Below are 12,747 nucleotides of genomic sequence, written 5' to 3' on the forward strand. Positions count from 1 at the left end.
CCCCAAGGGACAAATCGCTATTTGTCCTTGGACTGAGGTATGCTGCCACCACCAAGTGATTTAGACAAAGAATCAGGGAAAGGACCACTTGGAGTTCCTACTCCCACAAAATATTCCCCCAAGCCTATACCCCCTTTCCTGGGGAGGCTTGAAAAATGACCAAGGTGAGCACAAACCAGACCCTTGGGTTTGTAGGACACTAAAAACCCAATCAGATTCTTAAAAAACAGAACTTTATTATAAAGGGGAAAAAAAGTAAAAGAAGCACCTCTGTAAAATCAGGATGGAAGGTAATTTTACAGGACAATCAGATTCAAAACACAGAGAATTTCCCCCAGGCAAAACTTAAAAGTTACCAAAAAACCAGGAATAAGCCTCCCTCTAGCACAGGGAAAATTCACAAGCTAAAACAAAAGATAAACTAACGCATTTTCTTGCTTTACTTACAATTTTTGTAATCTAGATGCTTAGTTCAAGTAGGGTTTTGGGAGATGTATTTTCCCTGTCCTGATTCCCCGCTGACTCGAAGAGAACCAACAAAGAGAACAAAGCAAAAACCTTCCCCCACAGATTTGAAAGTATCTTCTCCCCTTATTGGTCCTTTTGGTCAGGTGCCAACCAGGTTACCTGAGCTTCTTAACCCTTTACAGGTAAGGAGGGATTTTATGATACCCTTAGCTGTATGTTTATGACACAGTGGAAGAGGGAAGAAGTCCTTGGTGCTTTTCTTTACCCTCATTTTTGGCTCTTTCAGGTTGGTGTTCACAGGAATACCACTGCAGACAATACTTTGCATTTCCATAGCACATTTCACATAAAGATTTTAAAATGGGTAAAGGAGTCTCTTCCCTCTTTATACATGGGGAAACTGAGGCACAGACTGGCTAAGGATTGATGTTCAATGAGCCATAAGGAGGTCAGAAGCTCTGCAATTTGATTTCAATGGGATCTAGAGGCTTAAATACCTTTGAGGATCCAGGCCTAAATGACTTGCCTAAAGTCACACAGCCTAAAACAAGTTTATGGCAAACACGGCCTCCTTCCAGACCCTCATTCTAGTCAACTACTGTTTTCTGAATGTCTAGAAGTGGAAAGATCTGCTCTATGTTTGCTGCTACTCACACACGGTTTTGCAAATAGCCTTAGACAACATCATATTTCAAGACACAACATCACAGATGACAACATTTTGAGGATTTTGCCGCTATCCGTGATAATGAGTCTGACTCGTGGACCATCAGCAGTATTACTTGCTTTTTATTTAAAACAAAACAAAAATAACTTCCTCTGCTTTGGAAGCCTGAACAATACACACCAACATTCCTCAAAAATCACAATAGTTAACTCCCTCGGCCTTAGATTTAGCCCCTGAAATATGTTTTGTAGATTCTGCACGGAGATAGCCATCACAATTGCTTTTGAGCATTTCCCTTGGAATGTTGTTCTTTTAAAAGTTTTGGCCTTTGACTGTATCTTTTCTGGACAGGCCTCAAATCAGGCTCGCTCTTGTGTGTGTTACACGGCTGCAAGTTATTTAGTTCTTTTTACATCTAAAGTGCCACTTTTCCTTCTTCCAGAAGTTCATTGTGTGGTAGAGAATAGAAATAAGAGCCAGCTGACTTAGTTTTGTTTAACACGGCAGTGCTGGTTTACTCAAGCTGACAGCTGCCTGCTATATAACAAGCACCTAGATACTTTGATATTTTCTAGACTCTGCAGAGAATAGATCTGAAGCATCAGACTCGCCACAGTTCTCTGATTGGAAATGCTGCCTATTGTTGTCGTGTAGAATGGTTGGTTGCTTGGGTGGGTGCGTGGATGTGTGCTGTATTTTCCGTGCTGCATTTCAGGAAGTGATTTTTGCTGGACAGTTCACAAATGATAATGGCTATATTTGGGAGCGGCAAAAAGCAGGTTTGGACCTTAGATTTATAGAATAGGTATGCATAATTCCTAAGGTGAACTTTCAGAATCATTACCCTCTCAAAATGTCTCTCTTTGATCTTTTCTTACTTCCTTATGGCACAATTCACATCTGATCCCAATGTTTCCACTTAAGCATCCAGTGTTTTTTCTTAGGAGTCCAAGACCAGGTGGTTTCCTTGTGTGAATCAGCTAGGGATTTTCCCACTAAGAAAAACACCAATAGATTTTTTTTCCAATGTAGTAAAATATCTGAGCTTGGGCAAAGCCAGTTTTATAGATATTTATTGGTGAGAAATGTTATTAGATCTGAGCTAAGTTCCTATTTCTCTGGTGTCTCCTAAAGCCCCTTGGTGAATTATTAAGGATACTGCTACCATAAATAAGATGGTTAGTAGGGCACAGCACATGCCATTATGCTTTCAGTTAGTTGCAAAACTGATGTTTGTGCAAAAATCTTCTTGGGAACAGGATTTGTGACCTGCGATCTCCTTAGCAGGCTGGAGAGATCTCCTTAGTTTAGCAGAAACTATCCTGATTTCATTTAAACATAATTTGGTCCAATTTAAGCATATATAGGGGTTGTATTATTATCCTCTTCTAGCACAGGTTCTCAAACAATAGGATGGGGCTGGAGAGAACTCAAGACATTTCAAAAGAGAGGGGGAAACCTGGATACGTGTGAACAGTGGGCTTTTGAAAATCCCTTGGCTGGGCTATAATGCATGCCAGATATCTTGTGCAGCCAGACAGCTGACCTGATTATCAGACATGCATGAACAGCTTTGAAAATTCCCCTGCTTTCGGAGGATGTGCAATTGGCCACACAAAAACAGGTTCACCCAGAGGAAATCCTTTGAATATGGGACTGTGTTCCAACATACTTGATGGAATATATGTTGTCAAAATCTCCTCCTCATTCACCAAAGCCCGAAATAGCAGACTATTTTGTTTGCACTCAGTGTAATCTATGGAACTTAATAAACTAAAATGTTCAGTCTGTCACATTAAATAAACCCTTAAGTACATACTTATTTACTTCTGCTTCTCTCTGTTCCCAAACACTGAAGCTCTGTGCAGCACCCTGTGATTCTATTAGGAGGGACTTTATAAAACTGTATTGCTATTTAAGACATGGAGATACTTTAATATTACTATGACATGGATCGTTTTTGGTTGCAGATCAAATTATTTGGAAAGGATCACCTCATAGAGGATATCAATAGGCAGACTTTTTTCAATACTTTTACTGTGCCCAAAGCAGTGGAAGAGAAGGAAAATTGGAAAAATGCAATATTCACCCTGAAAACAGGATACTCTTTTGCCTTCTGTCAGCAGGACATGACGTGAGATGTACATGTACAAAAGCGAATCAAGAATGTATAAACAGATTCAGGCAGAAACACAAAGAATGAAAATTCTTAAACATCAGACTTGAGTCTCTTTCTGTGAGATTTGTCCCTATAGGGAGTTTCACAGGAACCAGGATTTGGCCTGGGGTGAGAACCTGTCACTGATACCACTGGCACTTCTATGAGAGCTGACTCATGCAGACGATTCAACATAATAACCAACAGGGACAATGCTTACATAAGGAAGGGCAAACTGTTTACCATCTCATGCACAAACTTGCTTCCCTTAATTCACCTGTTTTTTCAACAAAAAACCACAGTGGCTGAGATGAGGAACATGCCATTTTGAGTATGAGCCTCAGTCTGTTTACCTCGTACTATCTCTGGATATGAACACCCAACAGGATTGTGTGTCCCTCCTATGTCTTCTCGGTAGAAACTCCTTTCAACAGCCTAATGCAGAGTTCTAAAGCCTCCAGGATGTATTTCTTTGGGCACTGATATTGATTCCTCTTATCCTCACATGTGAAAATCCCAAGGATCACATTTTGAGGTAGTCACATGCAGTTTGTACACACGACACTCACCCAGCCTACCTGTGGGTACACATACCCCATTGTATGTTTGTGAATCACCACGTATTTGTTCCTATAAGTTGGGCATATAGAGATGTGCCAGTTGTGTATCGTAACTTGGAAAATCTGGCCTTTGTGGGTCCTTGGGTTCATTGCCTAAGGATGGGTAACAGCACTAATGGCAAAGGATGGTAGGACACCAGAGATGGCAGCGTCTGGCTATTGTTGTAGCTTTGTTTCAAGCCACTGGCACATGCAGACACCCACGCACCCTGCCATACATAAAACCCACAGAAAAATAAGATTAGCGCTGCCTATTATAGGGCAGGCACATCTGAAAAGTGCCCTTCAGATTCTGTACATACAAAACCTCAGCGAATGACTCTAGGGTCCATCTCAGAAAAGCTTAATGGCAGGAAGCCATAATATATTAAAACAGTAGATTAAAACAAACAAGAGCATTTTGGATCAGATTACACATCACTTTCCTCACGTCTGACAACAGAAGAAATCAAAGGCAGTAAAAGACAATCGTAGACCATAATGGTCTAATAACTCTGTGATAAAAGTACTTGTGGGACTAGGCTGCTAGTAGCTCAGCACTGTCTTCAGGATACAAAGCAACCCTTAAAATCCACAGTGGTGCGCTCAGAAGCATTACAGCTTAAGTGCTCGTTTAAGACTTCCTCGAAAATGCAACATGCTCACTTGAGAAACGTAATTAGGCCTCACTTGTGGGTGATATTCACACATTGTGGATCATCCTTAAAAATGACAGGGGAAACGTCCCAGCACACTGAAGTGTGCATTACGCCTTGCTCTCCATCATCCCACATGGAAAAAAAATCCACTAATAATGCATTGCCTGAGTGTGTCACTCCAGGGTTGCTGTAGCTTGTGGCAATGGCTGAAGGTAAGAAGATGGTGCATCTTAGTCTAATCTGAAAATGAATAATTGTAGTAAATTAAAATAGTGGAGTGAGGGAGAGCTGAGATTTTTAAACATTCCATATTTAACACACCACAGCAAATGAGCAGCAAAAGTTATTAGCTATATTAGAATAGACCTCAACAGGCAGCGGGGCCTCATTGTGCTAGGTGTTGTACGAATATATAACAAGAGACAATCCCTGGCCCAGAGAGCTTGCATTCTAAATAGGCAAGACAGACAATGGACGAGAGGGAAAACAGGATTACAGAGAAGTAACATGCCCAAACTCACACAGCAAGTCAGTGGCAGATCCAGGAATAGAAGCCACATCTTGTGAAGCCCAGTCCAGTGCTCTATTCACTAGAAGACCATGCTGCTTCTTGACTAGTAAGTGTCTGATTCTACAGATTCTTACTGGCATGAGTAAGGACTACTCCAATGACTAAAGCTTTGCTGGATTGGATTTTCCGCCTGTAAAGAGCCGTGCACATCTATAGACCTGCATAAATGATCATATATATCATTCAAGGTAATTCCAGAACTGATTTGGATATGATGAATATTAAGTAGTTTTTAAAAACACCTATAATATTTAAAAGAAGCCAACTGCCTTTAAAATATTTTTAACTTTGTTTGCAATGTCCTTCTAGCATCTCAAACACAAAATTAATTTAGCCCTGAAATGGTGACAAATCTTTTAAACTATCACATCACCACCGGTTATGTTCTAAATGTAGAATTCCAGGGAAAATACATTTCTCCAAGGTACCTCCTGACACAGAATTTGATTAATGAGGTTGTGTCTTTGGAACTCTATAGGGGTTGGAATTCACCCAAATCTCAGGCAAGATGCTGTTTATAAAGAGCCTTTTTACAGATTCTTCCCCAACCTATAGATCAGAATACCCCCTTAACTGATTTTGGATCACTGGATCCACTCGTTGTAGGTTCAGTAGTCCTCACCCCTGGCCTGCCTCTCCTAAAGAGAAAGGATTCAGTACAACAGGCAATATTCTCAGAACCAATTGTGAACTGCATGTACAGCATTTTGTTTTGATTATTTAGCTGTGTTCAGGGGCAGCGAGTTATATGCGCCAGTGGAGCTCATGCTCCAGGAATATTCAGGGCCCTGGGGCCTGGCTCCATCAATGTTTGGGACCGGATCTTTCCCCATGCCTCGCCTGCCAATCCCACACATCTTTCCCGGAGTGTCTTCTGGCCCTGCCTGACACCCCCAGGCAATTTAAAAAGGCCCGAGGGGCCCCTGGCCACCACCAGCAGTGCAACGTGGCTAGGCCTCGCTCTGTGCCACTCCTGGAAGCAGCTGGAATGGCCCTATGGCCCCTGGGGGGAGGGGGGGGTCTCCATGCACTGCCCCCAGCCCAAGCGCCGACTCCGCAGCGCCCATTGGCCAGGAACTGCGGCCAATGGGAGTGTTGCCTGCAGGCAGCGGCGCACAGAGATACCCGCCCCACCCAGCCCTCCCGCCTAGCAGCTGCTGCCAGAGGGATATGCAGGTCGCCTTCTGAAGCCATCCGAGGTAAGTGCCGCACCCCTCACCCTCTCCTGCACCCCACACCCAGGGCATTCCTCTCAGAGCCCAACCCCTCAGCCCTCCCACAGCCAAACTCCCTCCTAGAGCTCAAATCCCCTTCCGCACCCAAACTCCCTCCCAGAGCCCACACCTCTCACTCCCTCCCGAACCCCATCCTGTAGCAAGTACCGAAACTCCCTCCCAGAACCTGCACCTTTCCCGCACCCAAACCCCCTCCAAGAGTCTGCACCTCTCTCGGACCCAAACTCCCTCCCAGAGCCCAAACCCCAATCTGCACCCAAACTCTCTCCCAGAGCCCACACCCCTCACTCCCTTCTGAACCCCATCTCCCTGCCCCAACCCAGAGCCCGCACCAAGCATCCAAACTCCCTCCCAGAGCCTTAGGCAAGTGTGGGGAGGGGTGGGACTTGGACCCATTCTGGGCACCACCAAAAATTATACAAACCTGCCGCCCCTGGCTGCATTGTTAGGTTGCATTATTTGCAAGGGTTTGTTAATGCCATTTAATTGCACATTATTTGTCACATTACTCCTCAAAATTGCTGTAAGGGATACATTTCATCTGACTGCAAAAACAGTAGTCTTTCCTCCACTGCTGAGACTAAAATCTGATTTCCTTCTCATCCTCCATAGTATTTTGTTTGCAACATTGAAGAATTGGAATGATTAAGGTTTTATCCCTGACTTGTTTTAATTCTGAAGCTGACTTAAGTATTTAAATTAATCTTTTAAAACAGAATGATCATTCTGGAGTTTGAAATTTGTGTAACTTTGCTCCTCAGTAAGAGTGAACCCCATTTTTACAGTTTTGTCACATGGCTGGTATTAATGATGCACAACTCTGTTAGAACTTATGGGAGTAGATTAATATTTACTTCAATCCATCACTGAAGATCTTGGTGCCATTAATTGTGCTCAAGTCAAGATTTCCCTCAATTTTCCATAATTCATTGACAAGTCTAATGCACCTTGGACAAGTTCATCAGTTTCCATGAATTACCACATATGGATGCGTCAGAAATGGGAGCACTGTAAAAAAAACCCTAACCTAAAATAAAACATTTGCACAATACATGCATTCTTTTGGGGAAACACTACATGGGGGATGCATGTTCCATGTATTGACGGTTCAAGCATTTCCATGTGCGACAAGGTGTCTCTTACACAAGACCTGACAGTGCTGCCCTCACTCAAGCAAAACTCATGAAGAAGTCACTGAGAGTTTTGCTAGAGAAAGTAGTGCAGGGCTGGAATGGTTCCCTCTGGTTTTCATAGAGTACTTTAAATCTCCTTTGAGTTGTGTTATTACTCTTTCAAATGAGTGTTTACCCAGTGGTTTTTCTTGCCTGCTTTAGAAGGTAATGTGGAGCTATCAAAATATATTCTGACTCTAAAGAATTCATATAAATACTGGCCAAAGCCCTAGTTAAGCATTTGGAAATAACATGGTTGCCATTTCAGTACATAGACAATGTGCACACACCACACACACCCTACCTTGGGCAATAAAATGAGAAATATTAATTCAAGTAATAGATGATGTGTTATCAAAAAATCTTATATTTAAGGCTGGTCAAAAAATATTTTTCTGCAAATCATTTCAAACAAAATTAAATATTTTTGCTTTGATCAAAGTTTTTCAAGATTTTTTAAAAACTTTTATTGCAAAACAAATTACATCTTTTTTTAAAAAAAAATTAAATAAAAAAAATGTTCATTTTACTTTTGTTCCCTCCTCCCCAGACCTCTTTTCCCTTAAGAGATCAAAGAGCGGAAGGGAAGGAGAACTTCCCCCCAAAATTTTCAGTTCAATAGGAAATAAAATGTTTTGAGAAGTTTTGTTGAAATGTCATTTCCTTTGAAAATCCATTTTTAATTAAAAAAAAGTGTAAAAAAAAAACCTACTCAGCTCTACTTATGATGATGTTGAATGGAGAAAAATGGTATTGTGCAAGGATGCTCAGCTGGTATAAATCGATTTAGCCAATTTACACCAGCTGAGGATCTGGTACTAGCTTGTTGCATACAGAAGTATCATCCTGGGAGACTCTGTAGAATATAGAGGGACAACGATGTAAGGTACGGATGGATTCTGAATTTCCTTTCATTCTGATATACCAAATGGAATTGATTCTACCCCTGATTTGGGGCACTGATCCATGTGCATGGGGATGGTTTTACATGTCACTCGAATATTTTAGTGTATGTTTAATAATTTTTAAGAAAGGTTTAAAATACCGTTTGTACGTATTTTTCATGGTTTGAGCATATGCATGGGGATCTCTGATGTCTGCAGGCCTGCTATCAGGGAGTTACTAGAAGGGCCAAAAGTTTGCAGGAAAATAGGAAGAAAAGTTCTTTCCATTTTTTCCTCCCAAATATACCAATGAAAAGCCCAAAATTAATAAGCCTGAACATGTGGCTTAATGTTCACTCTCCTGTGTCTCCACGAGCCCTTTTATACCATAACCTGAAAAGCACCATAGAAAAAAATTCACAAATTTATCTCCTGGACTATTGTTTTAATCTTGTTCTTAATCACGTAGGATCTGATCAGAGCCCATTGGTGTCAACAGAAATATTCCCATTGGGTCAATGGGCACTGGATTTTTTTAATCCTCCTAACTAAGTTCTAGGGAGTTGAAGTTATGATAAACATGTGTGAGGAAACTCAGGGCATTATTTATTGAATATTTGATTCTCTCTCACTCGTAGTAAAAACTAAATTCTGAACCCACTTAAAACATTGTTGAGGCATTTCTTGACTTCAATCGAGATGAGCATTTTGCCATATTGTTTCTATACATATGTTCTGAGTTTCAATCTGGATTGCTTTGTGCCCTGCCTACCAGTTAGTTCCTCACTGGCTGTGTTATGGGAGCAGTAATTCTAATTTTTATGCCACCATTTTAGACAAGTGCCATAATATTTTTAAAGAGCCTGTCTCCTACAATGATAGGCATTATAGGAGTCAGTATATCAGGTTTGAACATAATATTCACACTTTACCATTGAAAACTATATGTGATGGGTTACATAGCAAGTTCTAAAATTCCTGGGTGACAATGGGAATTTTGTCATTGACTCCACTGGGACCAAGATTTCACCCCTAATCTTCACCACAATAAATGATCTCTATGTATTTTGACATCTCCGTCTGACATTATAATAATCTCTGGGATTTCTAATTCAGAATAATCTCCAGATCATCCTTTCTTTAGCCTGCCTGTTGTTCAGATCACCACATTTCAGTTTCTACTTTAAATTGTATTCACCTACACTGTGGTTTTATATTGTTCAAGCCTGTCTTCTGCAACTGCATTAGGTGCCCTGCCATGTCTGTCTGGAAATATTGTTTGGGGAGAGATTTCTATTTATAATGGCTCTTTTCAGATGCTGCAGTATGTTTGTAACTGTTATGCTTTCAGCTCTGCTAGAGTATTTCTCCTTTCTGCTGCTGTGTAAGGTTTTCCCTGCCACTAGGGAGTGTAAATGTGTCTTCACATGCATTTCTGAAAGATCCTTAAAACCTTTCTATAAATCAGTACAAGTTAGTTTTGGTTTTCAGATTATAATGATAATGTATTTTTATGTCAAAATAATGAGGTAGAGCCTTGACTTTTAGTTCTAAGTCCTTCATAGTGGATCTTATCCCTGAGAGGTGCTGAGCACCCAGAGCTGTCATTAGAGTTAATGGGAGTGTTCAGTGGTCAGCACCATTAAGCATCAAGTCCATTATATTTATATTGAACTCAGCAGCTCTTAGCTTTCATATTAATTTTGCTTTTCACTGAAATGCTAACTAGCCACAAATATGGCTTTACCCTTATTCCAAATAGACTTTCTCCTTCTAATGACATATTGTTCTGAGGTTTGAATCACTGCCAATGATTCTGTATTTTAAAAACAGTAATAGCACTAATATAGCACTTTTCTTTTTAAAGCTACTTACCCCAGTACTCCAGCCGCAATATTTTTTCCTTTATTCCCCACTGTAAGAGACAATGAAATATATCCTAGAGGAGTTTTCAGATTTGTTCTACTCTGGACAGGTGATACTTTGCATATGCACACAAAGTGTTATCATGCAGTGCCTCAACACAGAGGTATATGCTTTCTCACTCATTATGCGGACCACGCAAATACCCATCCACACGCACGCACAAAAAAGAGAGAGGAAGATTACTATTCCTCCAGAGATCAAGTCAACAGCGTACCAGTAATGATCAGAAAATATCCCACAAACAAAACAAATCCGTAATACAGTTTGGATACCAACTGGTTCTTAATTGCAACATGTATTCACTGTTTTTCCTGATCTTCCCTTACATTATCTCACCCTTCCCTACCCCATGAATCATGTGATCTTGTCTTAAACTCTTGTCCTTTGAGAACAATAGGAATGACACCTTTAGTGCTTTCGCCTTACTTTATGGCCTCATGATCTCTTGACCTTTAGAGTTCAAATGTCACATGAGGCAGCAGGCAGGCAATTTTTGATGTAACCTCTGAACTCCAACTGATAAAAGACTCTGCAGCTCAAGGAGACAATCCATCTCAGTACAGTCACAAAGAATGCCACTCGATCAGACAGTAGATGCAAATTAAATAACATTTTCCTGGCAGTTACTGCTGAATCCAGATTCGGAGGGGAAACAAAAACAGATTTGAAATGCATTCCAAATTTAGAACTCAACGTGTTCAAAGTGAGAGAGAAGGGTTTGTGAATGTGGTAACGGAAGGGCTTCAAAGTCATGAATTATAAATAAGTCACTTACACATTGTCCGATGGATTTATAAATCAGTCTTTTGTTTGTTTGTTTAAGGTTTAGTGTAGTTTGTAATCTGCTGGCTGCTGTATCACTTGCCTTTTTGGCCATTAGAACTCCCTACAAACCCTGTGTCAATGATAGATAAGTGTTAACAGATGTTATACAATATAAGCATTAATGGCACCACGTTGGCATAAACGCGGTAAGAGATGTCCTGAAAAGATTCCCTCTAGATGCAGCATTCATTGCATGGCACACATGCTACACAGCAAAGGAACAGTTAGGATAGCAAAGGTAGGACTAAATCATGAATGTTCATAGCATCATCTTAAAAGTTTGGCATAATGATAGGTAGCCCAAAAGGATAATGGGCAGGTTCCAAGGACCTGTCTTCCCCCCGACTCTTTGCAGGAGCATTTTTCTGGGAGATTGGTAATGGTTGGGGATGGGGAATGCTACAGAGTCTGTCTGATGTCAGCAGGGGCATTCTTGAAAATTGAAGGGAAAGGTTACTGCATTCTTTGTTCCCTATTGCAGCATAAGGCTCTGGTACCAAGGCAGTTGCAGATCCAAAGTGCAGTCTTGCAACCCAGCTGTCTGTTTTTCCTCATTGCTTGCCAGCATTGACTTTCCCCCATTGAGCAAATTGAACTTCTGGGATGCCGCCCCATGTGGTATATTTTCTTCTCAACATAGCCTACTTCCTGCTTATGCAGACAATGGTGCCTGTCTATCTGGGCGCACCCACCCACCCACCCGATAAAAAGGCTAACTTGCAAAAGTTATGATTCACCCAGTAGAGATGTCACCGTCTTTAAAAGCACCACGTGGCTCCTGGCCCTTGCAATACAAGTCACATCGGGGATTTTTAAAGATGCTCTTGTAACTTAAAGTTGTAACATGTTGGGCAGTGTCCAATTAAATCACATAGGTAAATATTTTAAGCCAGCACTCAGAGGAATTAAAAAGCCAATGACAAGCTCCTCTGGCTGGCTCTGTAATAAGAGGTAACATGTAGCCAAGAAGCACTAAGCCCAATGCTTGTGGTCTGCCCCTGTGCGCTGCTCCACTGGTATATTGGGGTAGAAAGAACATCCAGAGAATCGTTCCCTTCCGCACAAGAAGCTTCCACAACCAGTGCAGAGCCAAAGTAAGGGCTCTTGTGCTGGCCCCAACTAACTAACTAACCTTCAGCCAATGGGGCTTGGGCAGGGCAGTACATCAACATGGCCCGAACAATCTATCCTCTGACTATTCTCTGTCTCCCATGTGGTGTCACCAGAAGCACAGTGCAAGTGAGAGCAGCCTGATGAGGTCTAATTTACACTGGCACCCAGGTAGATACCTGGCTGACCCAGATTACTGGAGGCATAAAAGTAGCTTAAAGCAGTGGTTCCCAAACAGGGGCATGTGTACCCCGGGGGTACTCAGAGGTCTTTCAGGAGGCACATCAACTCATCTAGATATTTGCCTAGTTTTGCAACAGGCTTCATAAAAAGCCCCAGCAAAGTCCGTATAAACCAAAATTTCATGCAATGACTTGTTTATACTGCTCTACATACCATACACTGCAATGTAAGAACAATATTTATATTCCAAATAATTTATTTTATAATTATATGGTAAAAATGAGAAAATA

The 12,747-nt window shown here is 41.3% G+C and overlaps 1 long non-coding RNA gene across 1 annotated transcript; it reads right to left on the minus strand.

The window, feature by feature from the left end:
• Positions 1 to 3,865: 3,865 nt before the first annotated feature.
• On the minus strand, positions 3,866 to 12,747 carry LOC122460405. The gene is made up of 3 exons (XR_006281685.1): positions 12,297 to 12,747; positions 10,289 to 11,234; positions 3,866 to 4,791 (listed from the first exon to the last, which is right to left on the minus strand). It is a non-coding gene; the product is annotated as an uncharacterized LOC122460405 (long non-coding RNA).

The sequence above is a fragment of the Dermochelys coriacea genome, chromosome 5, assembly GCF_009764565.3.
Source record: "Dermochelys coriacea isolate rDerCor1 chromosome 5, rDerCor1.pri.v4, whole genome shotgun sequence".
Taxonomy (NCBI): domain Eukaryota; kingdom Metazoa; phylum Chordata; order Testudines; family Dermochelyidae; genus Dermochelys; species Dermochelys coriacea.